This window comes from Scleropages formosus, chromosome 22 (genome assembly GCF_900964775.1).
Source record: "Scleropages formosus chromosome 22, fSclFor1.1, whole genome shotgun sequence".
Classification (NCBI taxonomy): Eukaryota; Metazoa; Chordata; class Actinopteri; order Osteoglossiformes; family Osteoglossidae; genus Scleropages; species Scleropages formosus.
In genome coordinates this window covers 10,133,290-10,147,507 of record NC_041827.1, presented here as the reverse complement: position 1 = coordinate 10,147,507, position 14,218 = coordinate 10,133,290, and positions in this window count along the sequence as shown.

Here is a 14,218-nt window from a genome sequence, read left to right as displayed (position 1 = left end):
GAATCAGGGACAGGTGCGGCATGGGGTGGATCATACGCAGCGGTCTTCACACAATCACTATCGCAAACATGCCAAAAGTGCCAGTCTATAATATTCGTACGTATGAAATCGGTCAGATACTTTTTCAAGATTCCGTTGGAGCGAGACGTTTATCTGCTGTTGTTCCTGTCATTGATATCACTGCCAATACTCCACTTGTACAGAACACTGGCTGCAAAGGCTGCTGACAAGTATGGCTTAGGTACAGCCTGTCAGTTTGCATACCTGGGCGAGTGGAGAAGGAATTTGTTTGAAGAAGTTCTGACTGATGTTTCTGGATTCAGATATGAGAATGCTTTTTAGGCTACTGTAGCTTGCTTGGTCCAGAAATAAGCACAGTGCTGCACATTAATGGATGACAGTAGCCAAAAAAAAAATGATCAAACCATGGAGTGGCCATGTTTCTGAAGTGTGTGCCCTTTTTCTGCTTGCGATGCCATCGTGGCAGATGGTAATCACGGTGCACAAGAGCTCGCTGAAGGCTCACAGTGCTGTTACTGAAATTTCCTGTCTTCAGAAAGATGCTGTTCTGTTTTTGCAGAGCGAAGCTCTTGAAGCACTTTCAGGTGATTTATTTAAAGTGTTTAATAAAAAATATTTATTACAAATTACATTGATGTACTACAGTGGCTGGGGAGTACCCTGTCTCCCACTCTGTGCTTCTGGGATACACTCCAGACTACTAAAACTCTGCAGTGGACAAGTATTTAATGATAATGGATGGATGACCACTTTTATGTAATTCAGAATCTTTTTTCATTTGCATCTGCATGATGATGATTTAACCGTTCGGTCGAGGCCGACTTTCGGTCACTTTATGGATCATCGTTCTCTATGCTTTACGATCTTTGACCGCTTCTTTCAATTCTTTCATGGGCATGTTCGTGTCGACCTTGATTATGTCCAGCCAGCGTGTTCTTTGACGTCCTTTTCTTCTCATCCCACTGATTATGCCAAGCATTAACGTTCTTTCCAAGGAATTAGCTCGCATGATATGACCAAAGTATGCGAGCCGCTGCTTGGTGATTTTGCCCTCCAGCAATATCTTTGTTTTGACTCGCTCTAGGGTCATCTTGTTTGTGACCTTTGATGTCCATGGCATGCGCAGCATTTGCCTCCAACACCATAGTTCGAAAGCGTCGATTTTCCTTCTGTCCACCTTCTTGAGTGTCCAGCTTTCACATGCATACGTGGAGATCAGGAAAACGATTGCGTTGATTATTCAATTCTTTGTTGCGGTGCTAATTTTAATTAAATATGTAATGATATTACAGTTTAAACATTTTGTATCTATAGGTTTGTCATGAAATACTTTGTTGGTGAATGCCCTGAGATGGTCACTATCCTTAGAGGACTCATGGGATTGGGACATGGGATCTATTGTCCATCCTTGAACACCTCCTCACTGGCTTCCCTGCTGCTGTTTTCTCATATACAAAAATCTTACTTAAGGCTTGTGTGTGTGTGTGTGTGTGTTTAGCTCTGATTATAGTGCCAAAGAATGAAATAGTTGCAAAGAGACATGCGGTACTTGAGACAAGAGAGAAGCATGGATACATATAACACAGAATAATTAAACAGCAAAAGACTGAGAGCTCTGAATGTGTCAGTATTTAATGGGCAGCACAACGGGGAGTCTGCATCAACTGAAAAGTCACTTGAACAGATAAATGGTTTCTTTCTGGCCTGCTGCTCCAGTAAAAAGTAATAAGATAGCTGTGGTTCCATCGCAGTTATGATAAATACAGTGGAAATCTCACGGAGCATAGAAAAAGTGGCAGGAATGAACAAGATGAATGGCGAAAGTGATCATGAACATTGAGTATTGAATATGTGAACACTGAACTGAGTCCCCACCCTCAACAGCTCCCTTCTTCCAGTGTGCTATTGATGTCATTGTGTGTGCTACACCCCCCACCCCCCACCTGGTGTCTCTGTTCAACACATTCTAGGGAAAGACCAATCAGAGGAGATTCTGCTGAGTCTAATGACAGCAGTCTTTTGTGCTGAGGGATATTACAAGTGACTGATCTGACACTCATGATTAAATCATTATCTTCCACTTGCAGTAAACACTTTGATGGAAATACTAAAGTGTCCCCACTCAAACACATAAAAGTAACTTATTATTATTATAGTTGTTATTGCTTTTGTTGTTTTTGTGTATTACTGCAAGTGATAGCAGTGCCAGTAATGGTTGTGGGAACTTTAAATAATGGACTCCACCAATAAACCTACATATCTCAAAAACATTGTTAGTTCTGTAAGACATGTTGGCTCTTACAAGATCAGAAGAAAGGTGTAGAGGAGCATCTATTCAACACAGTACCCCAGCATAGAGTTCAGCACTATGGACAGTGACCTACCTTACAGTCCTCCTACCTCCTTTACACAGTCTCTTCAGCATGTGAACTGGTCTACAGTGTACAGGAAATTGGTAAATGTTTGCTGAGAGATTTGCAGCAGTTGATGCATCTAAACCGAGCATTAAATCATCAGATCTCTCAAACTCCATATAGTTGACCGCAGAGCTTTATAAAATGAGTGTTGGTTCTACGTGGTTGCCCTGACAACTGATCCTGGGCATGCTTCCATCTCACCAGATGGGCTTCAGTTGCCCAATGAGATGCTTTTAGGCAACGGTTTTATCTGTTCTCTTCTCAGTGAGAAATCGCTTCTGCCTGTGTGCCCAAGAGAAGGTCGGTGTGCTGACCTGCACACCAACCTTGGTGGTTCATCCATAACTGATGGGGAGATTTCATGGGCCAACCTGTCTATGACCAAAATCAGAACCTCTAGAGCAGGGGTTCTTGACCTGGGGTCCATGGATTCCTTCAATATTTGTGGAGGGACTTCAGGAAGTCCATGAAGCAGAGGTTTGCTTTAAAAAAAAAAAAAAAAACTCTGTGTAATTAAACAAAACTTTAAAATAAATATTACTGTGCTGTACCTATTAAATTCTGAGTGAAGAATATTAATTCTCGGTGCAATAAATTGACTGCAATACTGTTTTTTTTAGAATTTATTTTGGCAGAGGACCTTTAGCTTTCATCAGATTCTTAAATGGATCTGTGGCCTAGAAAAGGTTAAAAACCTCTGCTTTACACAGATAAGGACAAGAGAGGCAGGTGGCAGTATGTATTTGTGTGACTTCTACAACTGCCCTTGCAACCCATTTGGCAGCTTCCTACTATGAGAACTGCACTTCACTGCTGATATTTGAAATATTGAACGCGTTTCTCAATGTTGCTAAAAAGCAGATAAGAATAGATAATACTTTAATATTTCAGCATGCATTATAACATCATTTTTAATATTTGCTGCAATATGTAAGGCTTTTAAACCTATTTTTGACAAGCATTTTTTTTCTTTTTCAGTTAATGAATTAATTCAATGTCCCCTGCGGAAAAGCATGTATCAACATCCACTTAGAATATCCATTATAACTGGAGCTGTCACCAAGACTTAGATTAGATATCTGTTGCATTTTATGTACAGTACAACTGATACATATTTTCCATAGGCTGAGAGCAGCAGATTGTACGCAAAAAGAAACCGCCCATATCTATAGCTGCGAAGCTGCTATCTAATCTTGTCTCTGCCACTTGCCTTTATTTCTTAAGCTCATCTGCTCAAGATCTGCAAGGCATAAGACACTGTAAATAAACTGAATTCTCAGCTGACTTAGATTCTGTGCTTTACATTCAACGTGAAAGCCGACAGAAAAAAAAAAGTCTTCAACACTAAATTTTACGTCAATTAAAAAAAATAATGAACTGTGGAATGAGGACTTGAAAATGATGGCACTCAACTAGTCACCTGTCACCTGTCTATGGCGTCTCTCGCTACAGAACCTTTAAAACGCATTTCAAATTCTTCTCTCAGTTTTATACCAAATGACATAAGCACACAAGATTATATGTGCACAGGACCTAAACATTTGAAAGAAGGTTGTTTTTCCAGTTCTAGGAAAGCATGGGATCAGCTGGCAAATGGAGCTGTTGCATGGAAATCATAGGAACCACAAGACAGGTACTGTTGACTCCATTTGTCAAACAAAATGTTTTATACATGCCAAAGCAGTAAAGGGCCTTCCATCAGCAGAGGACTGCCAGCGCTGATATTCACAACTGTCTTGGGAACAGACTAATAGAGACACATGCAAACACTCCAAAAACCGATTTGCATACAGTTTTGAGTACAAAAGTATAAAATAGTATAAAGAGAAGATGACATGCAGAGTCAAACTGGGAAGCACATTTTTAGACCATATGTACTGATCAAAAGTGTCAGTGTATGAGGTCTTGGCTCATGTTTTAGCAACAGAGTCTGTTGTATAGGTTCCTGGTGACCTTTTCTTGTGATCAGTCTGCTTTATTGACACTCGGGGATGTTGACTGTGACATTTTTTGGGGAAAGTTCAAGTTTCACTAGCAGCAGGATCCCCCCCCTACAAGGTCCAGTTCTTAAAAAAGAGGGAGGGTCTATTTGGGGTTTCAGCCAGTCTTAGTATAACCAAAGAATCAAATGATTAATTCATCTTTAATAGCTGCTCGTATCATTGGGAACTGAGGGAAACTCCTTTCATTAAGGGTTTTTTACCTCCTTGCTTTATTGAGATAATTGATTTCTTAGTGGTAACAAGGTATTGACCAAATGAAAGATCCTGCAAAGATCAGGGTTTCGATTTAAAAGCAAAAGAAAAAAATCAATACGGCGGCTTGGTGATTTATTATACAGAAACGGGTATCATTATCCTTGCTGTGAACAACACTCTGCCGCAGTTAAATAGAAGTAAAGTGGATAGTTGTTTGGGAGGTTTTGTTTTTCAGAACTATGTTCATTCAATATGAAATATGTGCTAGAAGTCCATTATTTTGTAAGATATTACGATGGGTTGTCACTGCAGAGTTGCATCTTGTAAATAGGACTCAGATCATTTGAAGTGTAAGATTACTTCTTTATTGTATTATTGTATCCTTATTAACAAAGAAATGGAAAATGTAACTTCTGGTTCTGATGGCTAGTTCTCTTTTTAATTTAATTTCTAATTTAAAGCAGCATATGCAATGACAGGTTCTTCAAGAGGTAGCCTGACAACCCTGGAAATGACAGGTACAGCTATGGTATAAATCTGAAAATCCTTCAGCTGTTCTCTCCAAACATGAATGTCACCACTGATAGGAAATGAGCTATGTCAAACCAATAACACTATATAAGGAGTGTATAGCTTCTTTTTTATATATAAAACTGGTATTTAATTTCTTTCTTTTTTATTCAGAAAAAAAGTTGCTACCGCCACTAATACTGTGGTTTCTAAAATGCTTAAATTAGCCATGACCACCAAGTTAAAGCAAGATGGTGAGATCAGGGTATAATCTTTGGTGGGAAAACTCCTTCAATTTCAATAGAAAATTCAGTTACGAAAGCTAATGTGTTGGCAGTGAAAAAGAAAAAAAACTATAACGGACACACAGAAATGTAATACGTAAACTTTGATTCGGGTCAGTAATGAATTTGATGTAATGGATTTTTAATAATCTCAATAAAGACAAATTATGTCCTCCCTTAAAAGGAATCATGCAAATAATAAAAAAATTCCATGTTATCATTTTAAGCCTCTGCTGTTTGTTTTGTGCACTTGACAACGATAAGGATTAAGCCGTTGTTCCGCGGTGTGCAAGACTCTTCACGGGGGGGGGGGGGGTTTTAAGAGCCCTTAATTGGGCTTGTTCTCATTTGGCCTTGGTTAATCCCCTGCACAGCATTGTTTGGCCACCAAGCCTGGGGTCTTCAGAGGGATCTACAAAGATAAATATCTGTCGGTTTCATACGGTATGAAACAATAAACACATAATCCTGTGAAGAGAAGCAGCACTACTTTTCCCCCAAGCAAATTAACCATTTACGTGGCATTGAAGACTTGAAATCCTCGGGTTGCAGCAAAACGTGTGTTAATGCTATAAAATCGCAATCAGAATTGATACTGCCATTGATAAAATGTATGAGGAAAAAAATTAATGTGGCGCTATTCTGCTTGTGACGGTCAGCGTGGAGCTGGACGTGCTGCTGTCACATTTATTAATTGTGTCAGGAAAGGGAGCTGATGCTGCTCTGAGTCACCAACACCGCAGCTTCGCATGTCTGAAACTAAAGGCGTAAGATCAGATGATACTACACCTGTCTTCTCGCTGTGCTCCAGAAAACACCCAAATCTATGTATGTTTCTCACACTCAGGACACCCTCTGAGACCTGTAAATGTCCACGGTGGCTTTAACAATGTGGGTCAGTGAGAGGTTGGCTTTGAGGACTGGAAAGCACCCCAAAGTTCCTACAGGTCATCGCAGGAGAGCAGTGGCTATCTGTTTTGGGATGGCAGAAGCATATGTATCAAACTGCAGCTTGACCATGCATGTCTATATAAATATTTATGTGGGCAAGACTAACAGTGTGTCACTTCAGTTGTTCTTGCGAAAACGCAAATGAAAATACACACGCTGTCTGAAGCCACTTGTCCCCGAGCGGGGTCGCTTCAAATTGGGGTCTAACCCGGCAACACAGAGCGTGAGGCCGGAGAGGGAGGACACACCCGGGGAGGGACACCAGTCCATCACAAGGCACCCCAAGCGGGACTCGAACCCCAAACCCGTCGGAAAGGAGGAGCTGGCGAAACCTACTGCACCACCGCACCCTCTTAATGAAAAGATGTTTAAAATTTTGTTTTCTTTCTTGCGTTAAAAAGGACACACACAGCAGTACACACAGTTTTCCTTGATTTTCTACGGTACACTCCATGTTTGTGTGACTCAGTAATATTGCACTTCTTTGAATATGAGTGAATATCCTACTCATAATATCAGCATTCATTTTTCATTCCAGCTTCTACTATAACAAGACAATTGTTTTTAAATCACTATTTTGTTGTTTTTCGCTCGCCGTTGCTTTCGTCTTCCAACGCTCTCGTATAGCACCGTCCTCAAACACGGCAGTCTGGGTTAAAGACAATTCTGAGATGAAACATTTCAGCATTGTTACACCCTCTCTCTCTCTGTCGGGGATGGGAGAAGGGGGAACCTGTCTTACCCCCTTAAGGCAGTGTTGCTCACCCCACCTACTCACACCCCAGCCCTGCCTCTGTCACTTCTGACTGAGAGCTATTTCATCAGCCTGGATGCGATCACACCGTTTGCTTTCACGTTCCCCGTTTCTCCTGCTTCAGGGTGGAAAGGTGGATCGGGTTGGCCTCAGGGGTGCAGGTGCTGTGTATCTCTGTGTCTCCTGCTCTCTCACCAACCCTGGTAAAGGGGAGCTTGTCAGCACTAAAGAAAATGGAAACATCTGCTCCTGTTCTGATGTGTTGATCTAACGTGTTATGCCTCCTCAGGAGGAGAAAGAAAACCAGAGGCCCATCTAACAACCATGCTACTTAATGTAGCTATAAATTGCAGTGATGTTTTTAAGGCTGAGCACTTTGCTCAAATATCTGTTGCAGCCTTCATTTTCTCTTTCTCTACATCTTTATGTGAGCTTCTCGGCCCTACATCTGAGCATCTCCCAGTTTGGGTTGTCTTCTGGTCTTTGCGGGTTTTTGCAGGTCTGAAGAATCCCACTTGGCAATTGATTAATCATTATCATCCTCAGCTTCTTTTGATGAAAAGGTAGTATCAATAACAGGTGTGCCCTGTTGCAAGGCTCAATACGCTTGACGCTCTTTGGTGATTGATGATGATTGACACTATTTCAAATATCAGCTACTCGAGTCCAGGTGGCGATTAGCAGCCTGGAAAATGGCGAAAAAAAAGCAAATCATAATTATGAAAGAGAATGAGAAACAGATGATTTCTTCGCACAGCATTTAATTATTTATAATGTTCCATGTTTATTCACATAGGGCACAATGACAGGAAACAAGTGCATTGACAACAGAATGTAACACTGAGTCTGCCTGCAAATCATTCGTATTGCCTGTCATGTTTCTGTATTTCTTGCAAGATGTTTCAGTCTGTTGGGAGAAGTAAATTTATTTGAAAATATATAACGCTTTTGGGTGGCTTGTTGGCACAGCGGATGTCGAGCACTTGGGCTCACAGCACTTGGGCTCTTCAGGCAAAGGTTCTTATCCGGATCATTCTGTGTGGAGCTTGCGTGTTTTCCTGTGTCCGTGGGGGTTTCCTCCCAAAGACGTGTTTCGGGTGAATGGGCGCATGGGTAAATTGCCAGTAGTGGGTGAATATGTGACTGCCCTGCAATGTACTGGCGTCCCGCCCGGGGTGTCCCCATCCTAGTCTTGTGCCCAGTGGTTCTGAGATATGCTCCGGACTGCTGTGACCCTGACAAGGACAAGCAGTTAACGAAAGTGAGTGAATGTAACACTGTTTCTATGTGAAAATAACTGCCCCTTTAAATGTAATCCTCATTTCACAGCCTGCATTAACAGTCATATACATCAATTGCACTCTCCAGGTCCCAAATCAGGGATAAAATGAGAAGCAAAGGCTGCAGCAGCTTATAGCTTCATTTTTATCTTAATGGTAATTGTAAAAGAATGAATGCAAGGTTTTATTATTTGTCTAAGCTCCTGTAAGAGGGATTGAACTTCACCAGTGGATAGAGTGCGAATCAAAGCCATAAGCATAATGTTGAAAGAATTACCTCTGCACTTTAATGGACTGCTGCTCAGGTGTCTTTCTTCTATTACATTTCACAATCTCCTGATGGTAATTTTAAAGCCTCGGGCAGAAGAAATGGGCTCCAGAACCACCAGTGTAAGTGATTATGTTAATAATTGATGTAAATAGATGTCTGTATTGGAGGTCTGAAAGCAGCAGCTTATCAAGGCACAGCTGGGATCTCACTTCATTCCCCAGTTCATTCCCTTAGCATCTTTGCACTTCATTGCCAGCATAATGTTTGTTGCTTTTAAAAATTATTTTTGTAATGCATTTCTAACCTTTGTGTTTTTTTTTGTGTTTACGGCGAAGTTTCCACGGCAGCGGCGCAGAGTGACGTAGGCCCTTAAAAAATAAATGGACAATGCAGTAGGTGAAATGAAGCTGCACCCCTTTAGAGAGGCTGCAGAGTTAATTCTGCAGGTGAGAAGGCCTTCTTGATTATCTCTTCTGGGTTATTTGATAGGAGACCCGTTCACCTGAGAAGCTTCTGCTCAGGGCTGATCGACAGCACAGACAGAACTAATTACGTGAACCCCGAGGCCTGTATCAGTGGCAGCTGTCATTGGCGTGAAGCAGGCCAGTGAATCGGGGCTATTGGCACTGCCTGTCACTACTAGGATGGACAGCAATGGGATGGACACCAACCTTCTCACTCCTGAAATCTCCCACATAGCACATGAATCTCCTTTTCAAGGAATTTCTTCAGGCAGCTTATTTGAGGAAAAAGAAAGGTGTTTTCTTTTTGGAATCATATGCCATCAATAACGTTTCTTCTGGCTAGCCTATATGTTAAGTCAGTTTCATTCACATCTTGGAATTATGCCATATAGATAATGGATGAATAGTAATTAAACTGCATGTAAGCGGTCGTCCAGTGCAGGATCATAGCACTGGTCCAGGAGACATAGGCTGTGAGCCAGGGTAGAGCCTCAGTGGCATTCCAGCTCACTGCAGGGCAATGACACACATACAGACACTAAGGATGATATTGAGTCACCGGTTTGCAAGACACAACATGTCTTCGGACTATGGTAGGAAACCAGAGCGCCTGAGGAAACCCATGAGAACACATCAACGACAGGCCAGCTCCACATAGACCGAGATAGATTTGAAACTCTGTCCAAGGATCCGGTGCTACCCACTGTGCCACCGTGCACCTCAGGTTCATTACTAGCAGTTTGGATCTATAAGTGATCGTCCAATACAGAGTCATTGGCTTTGATTCTTAAGCAGCATTTGACCTACGGGAACAGAATATCGCTGAACATGTCGTCTAAACTCGCTCCTTAGTGGTCTGCACACATTGCAAAGAATGTATTTTAACTGGCACCTGATTTACACTTATTAGGTGACTCACCACTGAACTGTTACTTAAAGAAATTAATACCAGAGCTTGAGTAAACACCGGTATGGTCATGGCCATTTAGGAGCAGCAAAAGGCCCTTTGTTTTCACATGGCAAAGTAAAGAAACTTGCACTTTATACTTTAACCATTTATACAGTTTGATGTTTCAATGAAGCAATTAAGGCTATAAAATGGTACAATTCCTAAGTCACGGGGTCAGTTTTGTGACTGTTCAGCCATCGCCACTGCACTTACTGTCCTATGAGGCGCCATCTCCGTGATAACACTAATGACGTGAACTTTTTTATAACTCTGTACAGTTACAACTTTTGAAACTTGTATAAATTTATAATTTTTTCAGCTGAATGCACTTGTGTTTCACACACACACAACGGAGAGAGAAGGAGCTCTGCTTGCAGAATACATTTGATCTGGGCCTCCACAGCTGAGAGTCATGATAAAATATACATACATCTTATCTCAGAGGCTGGGCCGTGTCTCTATCGGGGAGAGGGAGTTGCTCAGGCAGACTCTACTTTCAAATTCTTTTCTTCCAAGCACTGGCTATTTCACTCGAGCTCCTCATTCATCCGAGCACAAAGAGAATGATCCTGGGGTGTCTGACTCCCAGGGAGCTTGTGTGGGATGACTGTGCTTCTGTCATGAATGCAATGGTCTCATTTGTTTTGAAAACAATGGAGCTTAATTGTGTTCCCATGTCAAAATGAGCTTCATTTCATACATGCATACACACACGCCATCTGAAACCGCTTGTTCCAGACAGGGAGCCGGAACCTAACCCGGCAACACAGGGCGAAAGGCTGGAGGGGGAAGGGACATACCCTGGACAGGACACCAGTCCATCGCAAGGCACCCCAAGTGGACTCGAACCGCAGACCCACCGGAGAGCAGGACCCGGTCCAATCCACAACACCATTGCACCACCGCACCCCCCTTCATTTCATACATGCATGTCAATATTTCTTTCAGCACAGATCTTATTGTAGCAATTAATAATTGGGGTGGTTCTTTGCTTGGTCAAAACTGGCTTCTACGATGTTGCTCACCATAATGTTTGGCCCTGGAACATCTAGCATGCAGGGGCTGCAGCCCAGAATGAGCGCTGGTGCAGTCTCTTCACTGACTAAGCTTTGATAATGTGGGAAGGTCACTTTATTCTCTGTAGTTTAAATACTTACAGTCATGTTTTGTGTTAAATAAAGTAAATCTGGCTTTTTCATAGTCAAGTGATGAATAGAAGCTTGACTCAGAGAGAATGCAAGGACACTCTAGTCCAAGGCTGCCATACAAAATCAGTACATTTGTCACCCTCTGGTTCAATGAGGATTTCAAAAACACTGACACTTGAGTAAACCCTTTTCAGCTCCACCTTTTCCACGGCGAGGGACGCTATGAAACTGGATAATCTTGTCAAGTCTTCCGTCGTCTTCCTTTGGGTACAGAGAACGATTGAGAGCTGGGCATTGTATTGATTTCTTATCTCAATGTTTTTTTCTCGCATTAGCCATGGAATTGCATTATTGTTAGGAGTCCTTCATACTCAGGTTCCTTTACAAATGTCCACAAGTTTGAATAGTGTCAAGGTGGATTCAGGGACATGTATTTGTTGGGGATGAGACAAGATTCAATGAAAAGCTGAATGAGCAGAGATGTTCACATATGGTGCAATTGCACCCTCTTGAGGAGAGAGAATGACTTGCAGTTGCTAACCAAGGTTTCAAGCATCACTCATTCACACACTAGGCTAGTTTCTCACACACTTTCTGAACCACTTGTCCCATACAGGGTCACGGGGAACCGGAGCCTAACCCAGCAACTTAGGGCATAAAGTTGGAGGGGGAGGGCACACACCCAGGATGGGACACCAGTCCGTCACAAGGCACCCCAAGCGAGACTTGAACCCCAGACCTACCGGAGAGTAGGACCTGGTCCAACCCACTGCACCACCACACCTAGTCAGGGTATACCATGTTATTATTATTTATTAATTTAACCCACTCTTTTATCCAAAGGGAGTTACAATGTTTGTAGACTAAGCTACTTAAAATGATTTACCTATTTATAGAGCTGGTTAATTTTTGCTGAAGCAAGTCAGACTAAGTACCTTGATCAAGGATCCTACGGCAGAAGCAGGAATTCAAACCCAAGTCCAAGGTGGCAATAAATCAGTACGCTGACTGTTGTTTACTTGTTTAAGTATTTTCAGTAACCTGATGCAGGTCACAGTGATGGGCCACAAGGCAGGCCACACCCTAGGGTATGAATATATGCAGGCTTAATATATACTTAGCATTTTCCATGAACAGCATGTCACTAGAGCACAGGGAGAAAACCAAACCGAAAGAGGATGAAGCACAAGAAGACAATGCACACTCCACACAGGTGGAGATGCCTCTTGGGTGACTCTGTACTCATAAACACATTAAAGTGTGTCCTAGCTGGGGCATCATTAAGTCATTTAAAGCCCTTGGTCAATGTTTTGACAATCAGGTGGCTCATTTTGGGAATTATTTTTGCTGTTTTCAGCCTTTATTAAGCTGACACCTTTATACAAGGTGACTTTAGATGTCATATAATCCACTTTACAATAATTGATATAGCAGGCTATTCTGTACCACCTGTGATGGGCTAGCATGCCGTCCAGCGTATATCTTCCCTCAGCCTTGGATCCAGTGTTTCCAGGATAGGCTTGAGTTCACTGCAACCCTGCTCAGGACAGACAGTTACTGGAATTGGATGGATGGATGGTAGCAATTTGGGGGGAAATACCTTAAAAATTTTGCATACACTACTACTTCAGCATCAGTGTTTTTTTTTTAACTGACAGCCTTCAGATTGCAAATAAAAAAGCAGTGAAACACAACACCACCTTCTGGCCACTGATAAAAGACTATGTAGAAGTACAAAACACTGACACTTGAGTAAATCCTTTTCAGCTCCACCTTTTCCATGGTGAGGGATGCTATGAAACTGGATAATCTTGTCAAGTCTTCCGTCGTCTTCCTTTGGGTACAGAGAACGACTGAGAACTTGTAAAATTTCAGCTGTTCGTAACATTTCTGCGAAGGACTGCTGTCCCGTCCAAGGTGCACCCTAACTAAGCCCCCTGTATCTCCGGGACAGATTCTGGACCTAGAAGTAAGTAGACAAATCACAATGTCTCTGTGCAGGGTGTAGCCTGCCTCACGCTTCCTGGACAGACTCTGAATCTCCAGGACCCTGCACTGGACAAGCTGTTATTGGTAACTACTGAAAATATCACATTAAAACCACACTAGAAATAATAATTTTGTTCCAGAAATTGTTATGTAAATTTTATTTTCAGAGCTCATAACCCTTGACTGCCAGTTTGCAGTATATTAGAATTAATTGCTGTTCGACACCAAACGTGAAACGCAATATAACAATGTACAGAGAGTGGAGGACAGGGCAATAGCAGTGTAAAAAACAGTCACCATGTGCAAGTAATGAATAAACAACAATAGGACTGTAGACACAAGCAGTGGAGAAGATATAGGACATCATGGCCACAGCTGGTTCAGGGGCTACACCTAGTTCATTATATTGAGGTGGTTGACTGACTTCATGAAAGAAGCACGGAGAAGACGTGAAGTCCTAGTGGTGATGGACTTGTACCGCCTTTGAGAGTACAGTTTGGTTAAGAGGTGGCTGGAATGGAATCTCCAGCAATTTGCCTACTCTCTTCTTTACCCAACCCTGGGCCTGGTGTGACTGTGACAGGTCTTTTATTGTATTGATTTTATTTTGATTTTGTAAATTATTTTTGCCGCGAAACTGATTTTTTTCCCACAGGAAATAATGGTAATTCGACCTCCTCACAATGTGAATTTGCCTAACGTAGTGATTTGGAACAACAACGCGTTAACCCCGTTATGTGAGGAACGGACCAAACGTTTTCCCTCCAAAGCTTCTTTTTCTCTTCCTCGCCGTGAGGTGTCGCTCTCCGCCTGTCCGCGATGGGCCAACTACTGTCGGTCCTTCCGTAATCTGCCTGTAGTATATTCTCAAAAGAAACTTACCAAAACAAAAGTAAACTAAAAGAGCCGCAACGAATTATTCGCGTCATGTCATGTGCGAAATTGTGGTAAGTTTTCCGCGCAGGTGTTTCCTGATCAGGCA